This window comes from Mastigoproctus giganteus, chromosome 7 (assembly GCF_048544385.1).
Source record: "Mastigoproctus giganteus isolate SK-2022 chromosome 7, ASM4854438v1, whole genome shotgun sequence".
Classification (NCBI taxonomy): domain Eukaryota; kingdom Metazoa; phylum Arthropoda; class Arachnida; order Uropygi; family Thelyphonidae; genus Mastigoproctus; species Mastigoproctus giganteus.
This window is the reverse complement of record NC_143581.1, coordinates 194,909,983-194,923,667: the sequence shown is the minus strand read 5'-3', so window position 1 is coordinate 194,923,667 and position 13,685 is coordinate 194,909,983.

The following is a 13,685-nucleotide window of genomic DNA, read 5'->3' as shown; positions in this document are numbered from 1 at the left end:
TTCCCTTATCTGTCATCCCAGTAATAGTAAGTTGATGCGCGTGTCTTGTAGTTTCCCAAGTGGTTTTTGAAGCAAAAAACTACTTTAAATTAAACTGATTTTTGCTTCGAAGATCCCTAAGTTCGGATCCCGTATAGGCGGGAAGAACTTTAATTGGCTTTTGTTTCGCAACATCACAAACAGCCAGTGTTGCTTGGTTTTATCAGTCGGAAACTCGGATTTTTCGTCCAAAAAAAGGGGGGGGGAAACCCGACCAAAGGATACATGCTATTATCAACACAATTTATTGATGCTTCATAGTCTAGTGATGTTTAATTGATATGTGTGTGTGCTTGTGTGGCAAGGCACTCGTACCTTGTCCCATCCCACTACCCCCAAACAGCTTCAAAAAATGTAAAAATTTGTTTGATATACTGTTGGCCAAAGGTGGCCATATTAAAACTTTGTTCTTTAATGTTTTATATCAAAATATTTTTGATAGCATGGTACACGTTTCACTCCACGTCCAATGAAATTATGTGCACTGTTTCCATAGTTACCGCAGTATCCCGGTGACTAATGGGTTGCGGGATAAATGGATCGCCCTGTATAAGAGATAGGTTGACATTTGCTTTTCCTTTATTCGTCTGACAGGTTGTCAATCAAACATGTCGTCTGCTTGTCACTGATCGGCTCATGATGTGACAAGCGAGAGGAAATCTCCAGTTAAGAATTAGATTTAATTTGAGTAATTATAAAAAAGAATAACTAACATGATTGGGCTCCGAATGTTGTAATAACCATACAAATTTCGTTATGGAATTTTGTATGGTTATTAGATGCATTATGTTAGGTCAGTTTCATCAAATGAAAAAGTGAATATCCATGATGCAATATAGCCCATGTTTATTTAACCAAAAGGTCAGGATTCCAAGTTAAATCCGCACTGTCATGAAAAATATGTTTCCAATGAGACATTAAATGAAGATGGAACGGCCTAGAACGTCCTTAGAGCAGACTAACAATTTCTTGTGAAACTTCAGATCAGAAAATTATGTGGACTTCACGGACCAGAAGTGCGCATGCATCCGCATATGTTTTGCTATCGTATTGCTGTAGCTTTGTAATGATTCCTATACCTTTTGAATGACCTTGGCTCTTACGTGACAGTTATTAATTTCAAATAACTTAATTTCAAATTACTAAATACTGTATATGCAATGTTATCTCTCTGTCACACGCCCCTAGCCGTGATTAACAAAAAATATTGAGTTATCTATCTAATTGTACACCTTTATAAAAACCAATCTTCTTTTGAAATTTACTCATACGATTTACTAGAAGCACCGAAAGGGTTCAAATTAAATGAACCATCGGAATATTACCTTTCCTCGTGTGAATGGCATACATGTGGACATGTGTATATGTATAGGGTGGCATCTAGAACGTCTGTTCAACTCCACCTCGTACCTCTGTGAAGAGCAGAATCAACTGTTAAATGGGCCAGAAATGTGTTGGTGTAGGTTTGTGTGCATTCTGTGTGTCCTGTTGTTATGTGCTAGCCGCTTGACTACCCAGAAGCATCAGTCACCTGAACAGATGATTCCGGGTACTCGTCCACACCACCGGAAGGTGGGCCAGTTCCAGTAGAGCACGTAATGTCTCAAAAGAGACTCTGACCCACCTAATGAATGGCATTGACTCTTCGTCTTGAAGTGTATGGGCGTTATTAGTATTTAACGTTTTTTTTTATTTTTTTTTTATACTGTTTGCAATTCTGATACGCCCTGCTTATACATATCATTGATTCACACTTACTACACTAGCAAAGCAAATGTATCCCCAAACAAAAAAAGAAATTGAGTTTAGTGTTTTTTAAATTATAATATGTTTATTTTGAAATAGTTATATTTTTTATGAGTTCGTCAGAGGTTGCCACGCGATTAGCATTCATAATACAGCGCAATCGCAGTAATCTGAACTGATTAATGCAACAGGGTGTTCGAGATACTTATAATAGGCTATTCGAATTAGCGGTAATATAATATTTTCATGTTATAATGGCATCTCATTTTATGTACATAAATTATCAGTTTATGTGGGTATTTGTTATTCAGAATGCATTACACAATATAGTATTGATTTATTGACAAAAAATTTGGAGATATGTTAAAACTCCATACGAAATACCATTCCAAAAACACCAAAAAGAAATACCATTCCAGGCTTAGACCTAAATGGATGCCAGATGAACCGATGAGATTTGTGGCTAAAAAGAAATATGAATGGATGCGTATAAATTTTCTGGTGATGGTGAAGCCTATGGTAAATATAAACTAGTCCGTAATCAAGATATAAATGGGGTCAGGCAATATAAAGCAGATTACTAACGATTCTGGCAAAAAATGCCAAGAAATGCAGCATAGACACCTTTGCTTATATTAAGTACAGAAGGAAGGGGCTGAATCATATTACTTCACTTGACGATGGTTCAACCATTGATGATCCTGCCCAGGTTGCCGACAAACTAAATAGGTATTTTGCATCTACATTAAAGCATGAGGAGTTCTTTACTCATTAGAATTCCAGAAATTCATCAGAATATAACAGGAAACTAAATAATTTTGTAATAACTGAGAGGAAAGTGGAAGAGGAATTGTTGAAGCTCAACATAAAAAAAAGCACCACGGGTGGATGGGATCTATGCAATTATATTAAGGCAGGCAGCAAACAAAGTAAGCAAACCCTTATAATACATTTATAGTCCCTATAAACTATAGATGTGCAAATGTATCCCCAGTTCACAAAGGGTTCAACCATTGATGATCCTGCCCAGGTTGCCGACAAACTAAATAGGTATTTTGCATCTACATTAACGCATGAGGAGTTCTTTACTGATTAGAATTCCAGAAATTCATCAGAATATAACAGGGAACTAAATAATTTTGTAATAACTGAGAGGAAAGTGGAAGAGGAATTGTTGAAGCTCAACATAAAAAAAGCACCACGGGTGGATGGGATCTATGCAATTATATTAAGGCAGGCAGCAAACAAAGTAAGCAAACCCTTATGATACATTTATAGTCCCTATAAACTATAGATGTGCAAATGTATCCCCAGTTCACAAAGGGGATCAAAGGGTGATATGAATAATTACAGACCTGTTGGCTTAACTTCTGTTCCGTGGGAAATAATGGAGTCTCCAGTCAAAGAAGTAAAGCAGGATCATCTAGACAGGAATGCACTTATACTGCAGTCACACCATGCATTTGTTATGGGGAGATCTTATCTACCAATCTGAATGGCTATTATAATGTAGTAACAGAGGAATTGGATGCAAAAAATAATTTTAATATTATATACTTGGATTTCGGGCAAGCTTTTGATACTGTTGCACAAAAACGACTGCTGTACAAACTGGAGCCATATGGTATCAAGGGCAAGGTACTGCAAGTGATAAAGGAATGGTTAAGTGGAAGAAGACATACAGTGGTTATCAATGGGCACTACTGTTCGTGGACTAATATTATCAGTGGAGTTCCCCAGGGTTCGGTGCTGGGCCCATTGTTGTTTTCAATTTTTTTTTTTTTTTTTTTTTTTTACAAAAACCACAAACACGAGAGATATTAGAACGTATAGTACTTAGTACGGTGCTTGGGTTAGAGGTTGAGAAGACGAAAGAAGATATTTGTTGACATTAGACTTGAACTTCTGTAGACTGTAATTTTCACGAAAGACATACGAAGGAAGGTTGTTCCAGAAAATGGCAGTTGAATGAATAAATGAAGAAGATGAAAAGTTGGTTCTGTGAGTTGGAAGTTGGACAATAAATGGATGATGGCTGGTTGCGGCACGTGTTCAGACTGTTTTGAAAGAGAGAGCGGGAATTATAGAAGCCAATTCAGAAGAACAGTGCCCGTGGAAGTATCTGTAGAAAAGGCATGCAGCAGAAACAGTACGTCTATGAGACAGCGAGTGGAGAGACTCTGTTAGAGATGAGTCATTAATTAACCTGACTGCCCTCTTCTGAATGGAACCTAGAAGCCTGAGAGAGGTTTTGGGGGCACCACCCCAGATGTGGGAACAATATTCCATGGTACGGAGGATTTGCGATTTGTACAGAGTAAACAGCTGTTTGGAAGAAAAGTAACGCTAAGGGCGAAAGAGAAAACCAAGTTTTTTAGATGCAGAGGAACCAATATCTGTAATGTGCTTGTGCCAAGACAGATTAGAAGTCAGGGTAATCCCCAAAAGAGATATATCAACTTGCCTAGAAATCGGTGTGTCACCAAAGATAAGCATAGGATCAGAAGAATCCTTTTTGCGAGACATAAGACAAGACTGAGTTTTAGAAGGATTGAAATCAACTAAATTGTCTTTGCTCCACTGGAAAATTACCTGGAGATCGACCTTTAAGGAATTGGTAGCGGATATTCGAGAAGTTGAAGCTGATTGAGCAGGGCAAGGTTTCTCAAAATGGAAAGTGGAATGAAATGTGCTATCATCGGCAAAAATATGGATAGGATTTCCAGTCAATGGCAGAAGGTCATTAATAAACAAGAGAAAAAGAGTGGGGGAAAGAACTGAACCTTGTGGGACACCGACATTAGTGGAGAAGTTAGAAGACAGAGAGCCATCTACCATCACCCTCAGTGAGCGATCAGAGAGAAAACTGGATAACCAATTGCAAAAAACAGTTGGCAAACCATAAGATGGAAGTTTGTTTAGAAGACATTTATGCCAAACATGATCGAAAGCCTTTGAGATTTCAAGAGCAACTGCTTGTGTTTCACCGAACTTTTCCAATGAATTTGTCCATAAATGGGTAACATAAGCCAGAATATCACCAGTGGATCGACACTGACAGAATCCATACTGGCGATCGTTGATCAAACGGAAGGTTTCCAGGTACTTTAAGAGTTGGCAGTTAATTGATTTCTCCATTACTTTAGAAAGAGTAGAAGTAATTGCAATGGGACGATAATTAGATGGGAGGGATTTATCACCCTTTTTAGGAACTGGTTGGATACGAGCAAATTTCCAAGCAGAAGGAAAAACACCTTTGGAATAATAGAAAAGTGAAAAAAGGCGGCAAAGAACAGGAGTAAGTTCAGGAGCACAGGTTTTGAGAACAAGTGGAGAAATACCTTCGGGACCTGGAGCTTTCTTACCATCAAGATTCGTCAAAATTCTTCTGACATTCTTTTGACGGAAGACCACAGGAGGCATTGAATGGAGCGTGTTGGGAATGGTGGGGGTATTTTACCAAGATCATTAATACATGAGTTGGAAGAAAAATCGGTTGCTAGCAGGTCAGCTTTATCTTTGGCTGAAGTGACAACAGAACCATCTGTTTTAAACAGAGGTGGGAGCAGAGATGGGCAAAAGTTGCGGCCAATAGCTTTGGCAAGAGACCAAAATGTTCGGCTACCATTAGGGCAAGAAGCAAGTTTTCTACTCTTAGCCTGTTCAAAATCTAGTTTGGGCTGATTAATAACTGCTTTACAATTGTTGCGAGCTTTGGTGTAGGCAGAAAATGAAACTGAAGAATTGGAAACAAGCCAATTACGATATGCAACGTTCTTCTCTTGAACAGCCTTAGCACATTTATTGTAAAGCCATTAGATAAAGGACGAGATTTTAAGGTGGAGTATTGGATAAAGGATTCCATTCCTACAAGGATAATTTCACTGACACGATCTGAGAAAACATTGACATCAGAAGTTTTGAAATAGAAATCAGACCAAGGAAAGGAAGAAAAGAAATCTCGCAAGTCATCCCATTTTGCATTCTTCTAATGCCAAACAATACGAGGTTGGGAATAGCCATGAGATAAAGGCTCCATTGGAGAAGAGACAATCACCAAGTTGTGATCTGAGGTGCCTAAAGGACCACTCACTTCGACCGTGTACTTAGAAGGCTTGTTTGTGAGAAAAAAGATCAAGCGTGTTGGCTGTATGGTTAGGATTGTCTGATGTTCTTGTAGGTAAATGAACAATCTGTGCAAGATCATTAGTAATTGCAAAAGCCTCAGCATCTCGACCAGCTGGGTCGGTGTGACTAGAAAACGGAAGCCAGCTGCAGTTGTGAACATTAAAATCACCAAGGAAAATTACCTCACTGTTAGGAAAGTTGAACTGGACAAAGTCAATTTACAAAGAGAGGAAGTCAAAGAGCTCCAAGTGATTAGTGGAGTTGGGAGAACGGTAGAGACATCAATATCATTCATATCATTTTTTATCAATGATATTGATGAGGGTATATCAGGCTTAATATCTAAGTTTCCAAATGACGCAAATGTTACCAGGGTGGTTAACTACAATAATGATGGTATGTATATGGTAATGATTAGTCCACATGAGTGTATTGCATACAGGTCTGAAGTCCTCATTTTAGGAAGGATCTAAAACTGCTGGAATGGGTGCAGAGAAGAGCAATGAGATTGGTGAAGGGAATGAAAGGGTGGTCTTACCAAGGCAGGCTTGTTGTACAAATTGCAGCATATTGAGACTAAGCACCTGCAAGGTGATCTGATCAAGGTTTTTAAGACTTTGCATGGATTCAGCAAGCTCACTGTCAATGGCATTCTTCCTCTTGCTCATTTTACACACAATGAGGGGTCATAAATTCAAATTGAGGAAGGATAGTTGGAGGACAGATGTGAGGTTTGCTTTCAGCCAGTGGGTGGTTGACTGTTGGAACAAACTTACATCTGGTGCTGTGTATACGGACAATTTGAATAAATTCAAGGAAGAAGAGCAGGGCAGGTGGACAAGTGATATGGGAGGTTTTTTTCTTGGCTGATGCTTTATAACCTTGCTTCCTTGCATCATATGATTTGTAGTGCGCGGCATTCTCAAGGTCGAATAAATATCGCTATGTAATTATTCTCCTGCGTTTACATAGGTCATTTAGTAAAATGCCTTTTGCTTCGGGTTCCATAATGCATGAGTAATACTGTTGCATCCGAAAGAGCAGGACTAAAATATTTAACTGAAATATTTACAAACTATACAAATATTTAAAACATTTACAAAATACTAAACTATTTACAAATACTGTATACAATATTCATTAATATACAAAAAATGTTAGACAGAGAAGCACGTGCGCAAGGTGGATGAACCTTACGGAGGCATTTGTCAATAATTAATTGCATTTGTTGTGATGTAATTGCCTTGCCCTCTTCTCCCTTTGGCTCAAATAAATATCACTAGGAGGAAAACTTTTTTAATGTATAGAGAGATAATACAATACAATTTATTCATCAAATGATTTGTTTACAATAAATAAACTTGTTAAGAAAATTAAATTTCTTTACAAGTTATAATTCATCAAATAAAAGTTTTACAAACAAATTTGTTATTAAACAAAAAAAGGGGGGGGGGACAGAAATTACTACACATAATACATTTCACACTGTAAACAGAGAGTACTTTTTATATCTAAAGCAACTCTAATCACTGAATCATTAAGAATCAAAATTTTTCATATTAAATATTTTAATTTGAAAATGAGATAACTTCTCCTAAACCAACAAATTGTTAATTATGTTCATTGTATCAAATTATGTTCGTTGGTGAGGCAAAAAAAATTGCTTTTGGATTCCTTAAATTATGAAAAATTCCTTTGCTCATTCAACTCATCACAAATAATGTTAAAATTTTTCAAAATAATTCAGTTTTTGAACTGGATACAAGGATTTTATATTTTAACAAAAATTGGCTTCTTTTATTCAAGTCATTCCAAGTATTTTTTTCCCATTATAAGTCTCAAAATTCTGCTAATTAAGTTATTTATTACTGTTACTTCTGATAGATTTGCTTGTGCCCACACATTAACTAAATAATTAAGTTGGGAGTCCACTAATGCATAATTATAAGGTAACTTTTGTTCTAAGATTTAACTTAATCTTAATATAGTAAAAAACAAAGTACACATAAAATCTCATTTTTTTTAATACAAATTGGTTATGTGAATTGCCTAACTAAGACTGTAGTCAATCCATAACCCAAGGTAACAATGATTTGAAATTTCTTCCACAGTTCAACATTCGCAATTGTGGAAATTCTGATCATGAAGGCATTCGTGTTTATTTATTTTAATAGAAGGATGACTATCTAGAATTTGATGAGGTCTAATTACCAAGAATTTTGATTTTCAAAACTGAGTTCTAATTTACGGTCATGTAGCCAACTCTGCAAATGAATAAGATCCTGCTGTATTTGTTATATTTGTTAAATTTTTTACAACTGTATAGAAGATTATATCTGCATAAAATCTGATAAAAGATCTCTTAATTACTTCAAATATGTCATTTATATAAAGATTGAACATTATTGGCCCTGCATGAGTGCCTTGAGATACCCCTCTCTTTATATTAATTGATTTTCCTTTTATATTTTCTACTTCACAACTGTCATTTTTATTTTGGTTAAATAGCATGCTATTAGTTGATTGATCCTTCCCATTATACCATATTTCAGTAATTTTTGTTGCAATGTAGGAATATCAATTAAGACATATACTTTGGTCAAATCTATAAATAAAATCATTATGAAATTATTATTTAAATGAAATGTAATTTAAAAGAATCCATTAAATTCTCTAATAAAATCTTTGTACTCTTACCCTTCTGATATGAGAACAGAAAGTTGCTTAGCAATCCATATTGATGTAAGTACTTGCTTATATGAGAGAAAATATAATATTCTATAATCTTATTTAGTAGTAACTGTATTGTTATAGGTCTATAATTATAATAATCATCTGGTGAACCCTTTTTATATATTGGAATTACCTTAAATGAAAGTAAATTAGTTGGATAGCACCCTATTTCTAACATCTATACAATAAGAGTATAGCAAACTGTTCCTTATTCCTTTTAACTTCAGTTATAGTAATACAATGCAATCCACAAGATTTCTTGTTCCTCAACTGTTCTATAATCCTAAGAATCTCAGTATTGGTATGGTTATTTCTGGCGAAAGGGCTACTCAGGCCATATTGTGCCTATAAACGAGATGAAGGTCACACGGCATCTGTAAGAACAGTTAGAAACAATTATACAGATGCATCCGCTTTAAAAAGCAGAAAAATTCGAGGAGATTCACATCATTACCTAAGAGCTGGCGGAGTGTCAAAGGTTCTTGAAGATTTTGAAGAATACTGAATGAGGCATTTCGGGCTTGAGTGTATAAGGTGCATTCAATGAGAATGTGCTTTATTGTGAGAAAAGAGTTGCAGTGCGTACACTGTGGAGGATTATTTCCTATAAGAAGGAAAATGTGGGTGAGCTGACTGTGCCCGATTCGTGCTCTGGCCAGGATGACTTCTTCCTTTCACACAGTTTTTTTACACAAAAACTAGAGACCCATAACTGCGGTTCAGGTTTTATTTCACGAAGCTTGTTATTCAGTTGAGCTTGCCATAGAAGTGTCCACTGTTCCTTACATGTATTTCATATATGGGATCTGTAGTCCATATAGAATTTAGCAATCTGGCAATGCTATGTTGGATGAATATTTGGCTGCATAGTCTACTTTTTCATTCTCTGATATCCCAGTGTGGCCTGGGATCCAGCAAAAGATGACTACTTACTTGTGATCATGGATATGCATCAGTTGAGTTTTTATAGATTTTATTAAGGGATGTGTTGCTGAGGAGGAATTTTGCAAGGCCGAAAGTGAACTCTGTGAGTCAGTATATATTCCACTTTTTTGGATGAACAAATGGAGAATGTTTTCTAAGGCAAGCTTGATGGCACATAATTCAGCTGTATAATCGCTGCATTCAGTGGGAAGTGAAGAGGTGGTGTTATAGGGAAAGGCAGCTGCAGCACCGACTCCATTCCCAGACTTTGATCCGTCAGTATATACTTGTGTAAAATTTGAGTAACGTTGTGTGTTAGTAATATGCAGATACTGTATATTGGTATTTGCTAGTGAATGCTTTCCCCAATTTAGGAAATAGCTGTCACAAGGATGCTCTAATAGAAAACCATGGAGGATTTGAACTGTTTGGATCTTTGAGGATTTTGTCTAGCATTGTCTAGATGTATATTCCAAGTTTGTGATAAAACCTGCAATCTGATGCCAGTAGGCTGAGCTGCTCTAGGTTTATTTCTGTAGTAAATTGTGAACTGGGGAAAATTAAGTAAGGGCCTAATGGGGTAAGTAGGTAGACTTTGAATTTTGGATACATAGTCCAGAAGTAACATCTTTCTCCTGAGGCTGAGTGGACGTTCATGGGCTTCAATATAAAAACTTTGTACTGGCGATGTTCTATAAGTGCCTACAGCAATCCTGAGAGCAGAATGTTGGATAGGGGCAAGACGTGCTAGCATGCTTTCCCTAGCAGAACCATACACCAGGGCACCATAATCAAGGCAAGATCTGATTAGGGCTCTGTACAAGTGAAGTAAGGTGTAATGATCTGCACTCCATGATGTAGAAGAGATAACTCTTAGTAAGTTCATTTTTTTCTGGCAAGCGGTCCTTAGATGTGTAATATATTCTGAGAAGTTCAGTTTATTATAAAAAATCAGATATGGGAGACGAATGCTATTCACAACCATGATGGGATGATTTGTTGGGTGTAGATGGGGTGCAAATACCTGTGGATGCATCTTTCATTTATTGAAAAAAGTGAATGACTCTTGATTTCTGATAGGATAGTCGGTAACCATTCTGTGTCATCCATAGCTCAATATTACTAATTGAGGTTTGCAGATGCCTTTCAATAAAGCTCATGTTTTGCTAACTGCAAGAGACAGTCACATCATTGGCATAAAAGTATGAATTTACAGTGTTGGGAATATTTTTGGTAATCTGATTTATTCTTATTGCAAATAAGGTTGCACTGAGTACAGAGCCCTGAGGGACTCCTTCTTCTTGTACATATGTTTGCGAAAGGACTTGCCGATAGCGAACTTGAAAGGTCCTGTGCTGTAAGAAATTCTGTATGAAATACGGTAAGTATCCTCTCAGGTTCAGGGAATGAAGATCTCTCAGGATGCAAAACTGCCGAGTAGTGTCAAAGGCCTTCTTATGTCGAGACATACCATTATGAGATGTTTATTTTGGATAAACGCATTCCTGATGTTTGTTTCTGCTTTGATCATGAGATCCAGGGATGATTGGTGTTTTCTGAAACCAAACTGATTGTCAGAGATCATATTTTGGGAATCAAGATACCATGTTAGTCGACGGTGTATCATTTTTTTCTATGGTTTTACTTAAGCAGCTGGTGAGCGAAATGGGTCTGTAATTATTCGAAATAGAGTGATCTTTCCCTGGTTTGGGTATCACCAGTACAAACACGTGACACCAGGAGCTGGGGAAGGAATGCTCCATGAAGATGCGATTGTAGAATGTCAGCAGTGAAGATAATGATTTATTGTCCAAGTGTTGTAACATTATGTAGTATGTTCCATCTGGGCCTGCAGCTCTGTTCTTAGCGATAGATAAAGCCTCCTGAAGTTCTATCAAAGTAAGTGGTTTATTATAAGGTAAAGAGGATGTAGTTTTAAATTTCAGAGGATTTTTCCGCTAAAGCTTTTAATCTTTTAATCTTTTGAAATGATGGATCATATGATGTAGAGTCAGACAACTGTGAAAATACTATCCCTAGTACATTTACAATCTCTGCAGGAGTAGATAGCTCCTGTCCATTCCAGGTGAAAAGTGAGGACGACAAAGGAGGAAATTTTCCATTTAATTGCTTTAATTTTCTCCAGATAATTCTTACATCGGTATTTTTATTAATTGCAGTTATGAATCGAATCCAAGAGTCTCTTTTCGCTTTCTTCCTAATATGATGACCTTTAGCTCTAATTTTCTTGTAATTTATAAGATTGGTGTGGTAGGATGTTTGCAGAATAAATTCCATGCACAGTTTTTTTTTTTTTTACATTCTTACAGTCCTGGCTCCACCAATAATTGGTGGTTCTATGGATGCTTGACTGTGACTTTGGGATGGCAGTGGATGCAGCTGCTAGGATCTCTTTTGTAATATGATTGGCAACTGTGTCAACTGGATGAGATTTTATGATCTGATTGTCAAAGGATACGTGAGAAGCGTACTTTGCCCAAACTACCTTGGAAAATTTCCATTTTGTGAGGGTTACTGTTGGTATGCAGTGCAACATTTTAATTTTACGTATTATAGGATAGTGATCACTGTTGAGCGAATCATCCAGAGCTGTCCACTTGATACTACAGAAAAGGATTGGAGAGCAGATAGAGAGGTATATTGAAGAGACTGTTACTGTTGGGAGGTGGAGGTAAGTTGGTGGGCCAGTATTTAATATGGTTAGATTTTGTCTGTTGATAAGCATTTCAATGATTTGTCCTCGTCCGTCTGTATTGGGAGAATCCCACAATGGATGGTGTCCACTGAAGTCACCAAATAAACAGAAAGGGGTTGGCAACTGCTGAATGAGATCTTCAAGTTCATGTATGGTACAAGGGCAACTGGGTGGCAGGTAGAGTGAAGCAAGTGTTAGGGTAATGCCAATCGCTATTCGCATGGCGATAACTTCAATAGTAGTTTGCAACTGAATGCGTTTGCAGGGTACTCTTCCGTCTATAAGTATGGCTACCCCTCCATGAACATTAGTAGTAGCAGGCCTGTCTTGCTGAAAGAGAGTATAATTTTTATTGAGGTAGACACCTGAGGTGTTAAAGATATCTCTTGTAAACAGCTTCCAATTGGTTTATAATGCTTAATTATCTCGTGGATGTCGTCAATATTGCTGTGAAACCCTCTGAAGTTCCACTGGGCGATGTTTTTCATTGTTTGGATTTAAATGAAGAAGCTGTAAGAAGTGAAGAAGTAAGCTAGATAATCTTGTAATAAATGAGAGTAAAGTGGAGGAGAAATTGTTGAAGATAAACACAAGAAAAGCACCTGGGGTGGATGGAATCTATCCAGTTATATTAAAGGAGGTGGCAAAGGAAGTAAGCAAACCCTTATCCATAATTATGAGACTCAGGGGAGGTACCCATGGACTGGAGATGTGCAAATGTGACCCCAATCCACAAAGGAGGATCAAAGGGAGACACAGGTAATTACAGACCTGTTAGTTTAACTTCTGTTCCAGGGAAATTAATGGAGGTACTGGTTAAAGAAGCATTGTAGGATCACCTAGACAAGACTTCAGTTATGGCTCGGACACAGCATGGGTTTGTTAAGGGGAAGTCTTGTCTGACTAATTTGATTGGATACTATGATGTAGTCACAAAGGAACTGGATGCAAAGAATAACTTTGATATCATATATTTGGATCTTAGAAAAGCCTTTGATACTGTTGCGCATGGAAGACTGCTGCACAAATTTAAGCAGTGTGGCATTGCAGGCAAATTGCTGCTATGGATAAAGGGATGGTTGAGTGGGAGAAGACAGAGAGTGGTAATCAATGGACACTGCTCTTCGTGGACTAATATTATTAGTGGAGTCCCTCAGGATTCAGTGTTGGGTCCATTGTTGTTTTCTGTATTTATAAATGATATTGATGATGGTATATCAGGCTTAATGTCCAAGTTTGCAGACGATACAAAGGTTGGCAGGGTTGTTAATGACACTAATGACAGCACACTGCTGCAACAGGATCTAGAAAAGTTGAGCAGATGGGCTGAGAGGTGGCAAATGAAGTTTAACATTGACAAATGTAAAGTACTACATATGGGAAGCAGTAATCCCAGAGT